Below are 8,211 nucleotides of genomic sequence, written 5' to 3'. Positions count from 1 at the left end.
GAAACCGAAACTTAAAAATAAATATTTCATTTCATATTAAGAACCGTTGCCACGGAGTCCATTCTGACTGTGGGGTAGAGCCAGGCTGATTTTTCAGAGGCTGACTTTTCAAAAGTTTATCACCGGACCTCTCTTTCAAGGTATCTCTGGATGGACTCAAACCTCCATCCTTTCAGGCAGCAGCAGGCAACCCAAGCAATTCACACCACCCACTGACTCCTATTGCATTTGACCCACATGTTTAATATATTGAAATATTGACATGCACATAAACAAATACAAGAAAATAAAAACCAGACATTCTCTCCCCAGTCAATTATTGTTCACAGAGTGATGTGAAACCCACCCAGAATCTTATAAACCTATAAAACTCCCCAATCCAAACTCCCGGCCACATAGCCCATTCCAACTCATAGTGAGTGTATGAAACAGGGTAGAACTGTCCCTGCGCATTTCCAAGACCACGGCTCTGTTGAGAGTAGAAAACCTTGTCTTTCTCTCATGGGGGGGCTAGTGGTTTTGAACTACTTCCGTGTAGTTAGCAGCCCAATACGTAACCACCAAGCTATCAGAGCCCCGTATCTATAGCTAGAGCTTTATTGAAATCCAGTTTTAGAAATCATACCATGCATACTATTTCATAACTTACTTTTTAACTCCAGTACAATAAATCATGAACACCTTATCAAATTAAAACAAAATATTCCACATCCCTTCAGACAGCTTTCTGTCTAGCTCGAAGCTATACCAGCAGGTCTTATTCTAACAATCTCCTGTTCTCAGACATTAGGTGGCTCCTGAGTCTTTTATTATTGGCTATAAAATCACCACAAAGACTGTCCTTGTAGCTAAATTTATACAATAAATATGTACTGTTTATAGGTGAAAATATCATTGTTACTTTAAAAGTTTTGTCAATATTTATTGAATGCCTTCTAATTGTGCCAGGTGTTTTACCCAACATGACTGTGATAGGTAGGTTTATGGTGTCAACCTAGCCAATAGACACATTTGGAATTAATGAGGTTTCCGTTTAATTCAAGGTCAAAGAGATAAATGGCTCAGTGAGACTCGCCTTTCTGTCTCTTGCTCTCTGATGATCAGACCAGTCTGAGGTTGCCCTAGCTAGTTCTCTGCCTCAACTTATGAGCTACACTACCTGTTGGACACCCAACATGTGGACTGTGTCACTATAGTTTAAGGTTCCTTTGAGACCTGCTTGCCACACTGCTGGTGTATACATCACTGGATCTGGGTACTGTCGGACTCTGTCATCTGGCTGATTGTTGGTGACCTGCCCTGCTGTTTGCTGCCTGTGACTGGAGTGCCTATATTGCTCTACAGAAGACTCAGCTGTCTGCTTCCTTGACTTGCACCCAACAGCCCTCATGAGTTGAAGGACTGCCAGTATATTAACTGTTTCATGGAAGTGAATTGAACTGAGCCCTCTGTACTGCTCTGTGAACTAATTAGCTGTTTATTTCATTGTGTTATATCTATCTATCCATATATATATAATCATAAGTATCCTGGTTTTGTTTCTCTAGAGAACCCTGTCTAATACAATGACTTTATTCAATCCTCCCCCAAACCTGGTTATTTGCAAATGAGGGAACTGACTTTGGAGATGTTGAGTAATTTGCCCAGATTACCATTCACCATGTCTCTATTGTGTTTGTTAGATTGTCCTTTGGAAATACGCTATGGGCCTGTTATGTCAGGTAAACCCTACATTAAGGGAGAGATTATATAACCTTTGTTAGTGAACTGATTTTGTGTTTTAATGCCTTATCAACGCCCATTTTCCTTTTTATCTAAAGCCTTTGTGAAAGTTGTGTGTGTGTGTGTGTGTGTGTGTGTGTGTGTGTGTGTGTGTAGTGGAACGATCCACCCTTTGTACTTGCAAAGGGTGAACAGAAAGCTACTATATTTCTCTAGGACATTTATAAAGAGTTATCTTCTCCTTGAGAAGAAACTGAGTAAGAATAAATGTCCACGCTTTTGTGAAAGTTTAAGCACCTAGTACTGTCTGGCAGCAAGATGTCTTTGATTCGTCCTCTGGCCCGACTCTACTCCAGAGCTGGGTATGGTGGAGTTTGGTTTCCAAACACACAGGCTGGGACCTTCAGTTCCTCACTTGACTTCACTGAAGCCCTGGAACCCTTTGTTAAAATTACTGGTTTCAATATAAACCCCAAAACAACCCAATTAATGTTGAGCTAATCCAAAGTCATAGAGGACAAAATAGAGTTACCGTACAGGACTTCCAAGGCTGCAGTCCTTACCAATCAGATGGCACACGGCATTCTCTATGGAGCAAAATGGCTTCAATCACTGACCTTTCCGTCAACAGCCAAGCACCAGAGCCCCTTGGTTTGCATATATGTCCCCCCTAAACAAGCTCATGGTAATTGAGTGGATTCAGACTCCTAGCAATTGTTTGGACAGAATAGAACTGCCCCAGTGAGTTTTCAAGATGATAAATCTTTACAGGAGTAGAAAGCCTCATCTTTCTCCTGAGGAGCAACTGGTAGTTTTGACTTCGGACCTTGTGATTCACAGGCTAATATGTAACCCACTAGACCACCAGGGCTCCCTGTTTCCATATAAATTAATAGAAATTATATTGACAACTGGTCTCCCAGGGTTCTGATAATGAGATAAGGAAATTGAACAGGTTTTCCATGCAGGGAGAAGTAATGATGATATGAAGCATTAATAATGTCAATACCATCATTGGTATCTTCATACTTATATCTTCCTCTTATTCTAGCCTTTGCTCCTTTACACAGAACCAACCCATTTTATAAGTCCACAGAGAACCAAAGGAATCATCTTTTATCTGCATCTGTCAGTGCTTAAATTCTGCACACTGAATTTGCAGAAGGCTATGCATGATAGTAAAACCCAACATCTATTTGCAAGGTGCCCACATAGATTGAGCCTCCATTAAATTCCTTATCTCCTTGGAAGAATGATGAGGCTTTCTACTCCCCAAAAGAGCTTGTTTTAGTTTGGGTTGACAAGAGGAGAAAAAAGTCATAGACAAACATAGGTGTGTAATAGAGAACTTTATATCAAAGAGTAATTGTATATTAAGAAAACATCCCAGCACAGTCCAGATCAAGTCCATTAGTCCAATATTAGCCCAGATATCTGATAATTTCCACTTAAGACTCATGCAACACATGCAATGATGCCGAATGCAGGAAGATCACAGACCAGTGGGTGGAAAGTTTTGTGGATGCAGTGACGGTGGAAGCATCTCATCACTGGCGTGGGTCTCTATGTGGCTCCTGCAGCTCCAGGGCTCTGGTTTCATCCGGGGTCTGTCTCCATGTGGCTTGTCAGCAGGAAGCCAAGCAAAGTGTGTGGCCTTGTCTCCAGTGAGCTCTTTTTCTTCATAGCATCTCCAAATGAGGTCATTAAGCTGTGACCTGATTGACAGGCTAGACTCCACCCCTTTCTTGATGCACACTCTTTAATAGTCTCAGGTTGACACCAGATTATGTAACTACAAGTTAGAGTCTTGGAAACCACAGGAGAAGTTCTATCCTGTCCAATGGGTCTCTATGTATCAGAATGGACTCAACAGAGAAAGTAAGAATTCTTTCTGACCATTAACCAAGATAATCTTGAAGATAATAAAGAAGAGTGTATGGAAAGTAGATTACTTCCAGCCCTTGCCATCCAGCCCAGGGAGAGACAATCTCTCGTAGGAGCTGCTTGGATGGGTCCTTGATGAAGATCACCCCCACTGGGGACAGTACAGGGGGTCACACTGTCATGAGTCATGGCCTATCCATCATACGCTGACTGCCATGATCAGAAGACCTTGGATCAATTGTGTGAACTCTTCTGTATAACCTAATATGTGTGTCCCAATCACAGTCCAGTTCCCATTGTGTGGTCCAGTCTGTGACTCTGATGTCACAAATCATACATTTTTTATCATTTCCTTTGTTTGGTGCCTTATTTAACTAGCATCTTGATGGAATCCCTGGATGCTATGATGACCTTGTGCTAGTGGCCTCCCTTATTCGAATAATGTGTCTGTGTCTTTGTGGTCTTTGTTCCTTTAAAGACTTGAATTTCTTTAAAGTCGAGTTAAGACTGGCACGTTGACAGCATCACAGAAGAAAAGACTGATGGCCTTTCTCTGTAATGATCATGGCTAAGGAGACCCTGGGAAACAGTTGTAGTCTATAACATAGTGGGTCTCCAGGAGTAAGAATTGACGCAACAATGGGTTCTTGGTTTGGGCCAGTAGCAAGAGTGGGGAGGTTTTCCCTCTTAGGCTAAGGACTGGCAGAAATACAAGTCCAGGGACAGAGGGTTGGGGTGGATCCTGAGAAGAGAGAGGGCCAGTCAGAGTAGGAGGCAGCAGTCAGAGTAGCATCCCTCATGGGGAACTGGACATGCCAGTGCTCTTAAGCTGTGAAATCAATCAGAAAGAACAAATATGAAAAAGATTTAGAAAAGGAAATAGAGGTTGGATTGGAATGAACTGTACATTTGGAGACACTCAGGGGAGCCCCTTTTAGGAAAGAGCAATAGTTTGAAATTGAGAACAGGCTGGGTGAAACCTGATCATATATGCTAGTCCCTGTATTTGAAATGGTTTGATTAAAGAAGAGTATTGACAAGAAGGACCTACTAGTACCTGTAAAAATCACTCATCTCCACCAACAATTAGTGTTGCATCTCAGGTACATTTGACACATTTTTAGATTATTTTATAGATGGAACATTTTATACTAAGAATGCTCGTATGCTGAATTTTACATTTATCTGAGGCACTTCCTATGGAATTCCTTTATCCAAGGCTTATCAAATTTCCCTGTCATCTCTACAAGACACTGAACTTCCAGAATCCCGAAATCTCACCATCCACGAACAGAATTAGAGGTCAGCAGTACCCAGCATATGTTAATAAGGGTGAAGTGATCCAAAGGGTATTTTGTCTTCCTGGCTGCCACGCCACAAAATTAAGTTGAGGTTTGAGGTAGTTAGTTTATTGTGCCAACCTGGCCGATAAACACATGTGGGGTTAATTGAAGGGCGGAGAGATAAATGGCTCAGTGAGCCTCCGCTTTCTAGTTCTCGGGTCTCTTGCTTTCTGGTGGTCGGACCAGGGTGCAACTGCCTTAGCCAGTTCCCTGCTTCAGCTGTCAAAGCTCACTTCCTGCAAGAAAACCCTAAGGAGGAGCCACATGGACCTACCCTGATGCAGCCCTGGGCGTTAGAGAAGCTGTGTGAAGACCCCTGCTAGTGCTGAGATGCTTACACGTTCACTGATTTGGCTTTCATCCTGCAGTTGGTGTTATATTGTGTGTTTTGTGAGATGGAAGAGGACTTTGTGGATTGGTATTGGACATATGGGTTATTGTTGGACTTGTGGGCTTGGGCAGCACTGGGTTGGGATGTTTTCTTGATGCGCACTTAACCTTTATATAAAACTCTCTCTTATATATGAGTTTCTGTGGATTTGTTTCTCTGGTCTACCCAGACTAACACAGGTTTTACAGGAGATCCCATTAATAGTGCCCTGGAGGTCTGGGGGTCTTGAGGAAATCCACTGTACAAAGAAACTGAGATTTAAAATTTTAATTTCGGCTTGCTAATTAGTTGTTCCCAGATGAAAAGAGGCAGGAGGGGGGCAGCGAGACTAATCCAGTACAGATCTTGAAACAAAGCAGAAGATGAAAGTTAGCGTCTCCGTCAGGAAGCATTCCGAGGACAGCACAAAGGAAAACGGATAATTGATATTAAGCAGGGCACGTCAGAAATGCATTGGCATGATTTCTAAATGAGCGAGTCTCTCTCCCATCATGTCTTACAGAGGCATCTCCCCCTCTTTAAGAAAGGACATGAGACTAATGGCTTCTTTCTCCTCTTCTTTAAAGCAGAGTTGGATGTCATTTCCCTGACAAATTATTCTAACAGTATGACTTGGCTTTTATAGAAGGCCAAGGAGTTCTTTTTCCGAATGGTTTGAGACTGTAATAATACAAATGGTGCTGTCTAATTTTCAGAGTCATTGGTGTGGGGAGGGGGCGAGTCCAGGGGAGGGAGTCTTGAGATTTAATTGCCAATCTCCCATTTCGTGGCAGCCTCAAAAACTACTGGGTTCAGGGAATCTCAGATACTTTACTCTGATGACTGGGAGTTGGGTCTCCTTCAAGCCCATCTTGTCAAATGGAAAAGCTGTGTCTTAAATTGCTTAGACATAAAACTGGGCAATGACTCTTGTGAGAAAAGCTAGTTCCTATAACCAAATAAATGAGAAAAAAATTTAACTGGTAGGCAATTGTGCATTTTGAAAGAGTCATTTAGGGAAGAACCTTATTGAAAATGATGAGATGTAGTTGACATTAATGAAGTGGATCATCTCAATTGTAGGGTTGACCTTGGTTTTACAGAGTTTCTCTGAGGATTTTTGTTGTGGGGAAATACCCAGGATGGAATCAGACTCAACTAGTCATTGTGAAAGGTTAAAAAAAAATAACAAAAACTCTTTGCCATTGAGTCGATGCTGATTCATGGCCACCCCATAGGACAGGGTAGAACTGCCCTTGTGGGTTTATGAGACTGTAACTCTTTATGGGAGTAGAAAGCCCTGTCTTTGTTAAAGGTAGGTAAAGAGAAAGGTGAGGTTGACTATGAATCTCTTGCTCTATGGGCTCAAGTCAGGCCCATAGGACCTCACTCTGCCAAGATAAAGAGCAGGCACACCCAATCCAATATGGCCTTTGATTTCTTGATTGCTGTTCCCATTGGCATTGGTTGTGGATACGAGTAAGATGAAATTCTTGGCAATATCATTATTGTTTCTCTCTTTATTATGATGTTGTTTATTGGTCCAGTGCGAGGTTTTGTTTTGTATTGTTTTAGGTAGAATCTGCACTTGGATATAGTTTTTGCTTGACATGATTGAACTATGGAATGATACATGTATTAACTCCCAATTAATAATAAAAATGTCAGTACTTCAAGTTTTCTTTGCTTTCAGCAAACAAGTTTGTGCCCTCCTCCTACGGAGAGGTGTAAATGAGTCTCCCTCCAGTCCTGCTGCCATGTTCTTCTTCGTGTCGTTTAGCTTCTCAGTTTATATTCTCAGCATCGTAACAACATAAAAGTCTCCACCGATAGACAAATCGTGGCTGCATTTGAGATACAATGATCAAATCCATCCTGGGGCCCCTAAATTTGCGGGGGAAGGGTAATATTACTGAGCCACCATGTCCTGGTGAATGTGCCTGGCTTCTCCTCTCTGCATTGCTGAGCAGAAAGCCTCACAAGGCAGTAACTGGGGGGATCCAAGAGCTGAACTCATTTGTGGGATCTCTCCGGAATCACCATCCACCATTGTCTGACATCTAGCATCTTGGAAGCAGCCAGTTCATATATTTCATCAGCTGGTTTGGTTGTCTCAATTAAGGAGGAGAATCTAGTTTTATTCTAGCTTCAGAGGACACAAAAGTTCTGTACATGCGCACTCATTACTTTTATAAATATCAGTGTATTTCTGAGACACATTATTATTATCGACCAATGACAGATATTTTAGCAAGCAAGGAGTCAAAATAGTGCTGACCATGGACAGCATTTTTTTTAAAGTTCTGGAATTTTCATCTTTAAGCTGACTTAGGTTTAAAATATTTTTATTACCATTTAAAGAAAAAGTATGTCCCTCTTAGAGTTTTGTTGTGTGTTTGTATGTCTGTGCTTTTAGACCAGAAGTGTCTCCTGAGCTTCACTCGCTAGCTTTAAGCATCAGTTAAGATGATCATGAATTTCTCCTTTGATAAGGGCCGTGATGGTATTACATGGTCACTGTCTGAACTACCCTTCATTTTCCAAAATGAATTTCACTGCAATTGATTGCTGGCTTGCCTATTTTTAATATTCAATCTTGATTTTGTCATTCCAAATTCTTAAGTCAGATCGGAGGGTAGTTTTTTGATACAGTGCTATCTTGGAAAGGTTTGGGCACAATGCTTCTTTGACTTTCTAAAAATAATATGAAAGTTAATATAGTTCTCAATGGTCTGGAACCGTTTAACTAGCATTGGAACTGTCTGTTACTTCAGAGTTTGAAAGAATTCCCCCATGAAGCAATGCATGACTGGCCAGTCCGTGTAGGAGTCGACGTGGTGGGTGGGCAGACTTCTGTGGTGGCTGTTGGCACCCTTTAGCATCCCTTTAGGT

General features: G+C 41.6%; 1 non-coding gene across 1 annotated transcript; it reads right to left on the bottom strand.

Annotated features, from left to right (window-relative positions):
- Positions 1-1,866: 1,866 nt before the first annotated feature.
- LOC142454089 (small Cajal body-specific RNA 24) lies at positions 1,867-1,996 on the bottom strand. The gene has a single exon (XR_012785618.1).
- Between the last annotated feature and the right edge of the window lie 6,215 nt (positions 1,997-8,211).

Source organism: Tenrec ecaudatus, chromosome 7 (genome assembly GCF_050624435.1).
Source record: "Tenrec ecaudatus isolate mTenEca1 chromosome 7, mTenEca1.hap1, whole genome shotgun sequence".
Taxonomy (NCBI): Eukaryota; Metazoa; Chordata; class Mammalia; order Afrosoricida; family Tenrecidae; genus Tenrec; species Tenrec ecaudatus.
This window is presented reverse-complemented; position numbering and strand designations above follow the sequence as displayed.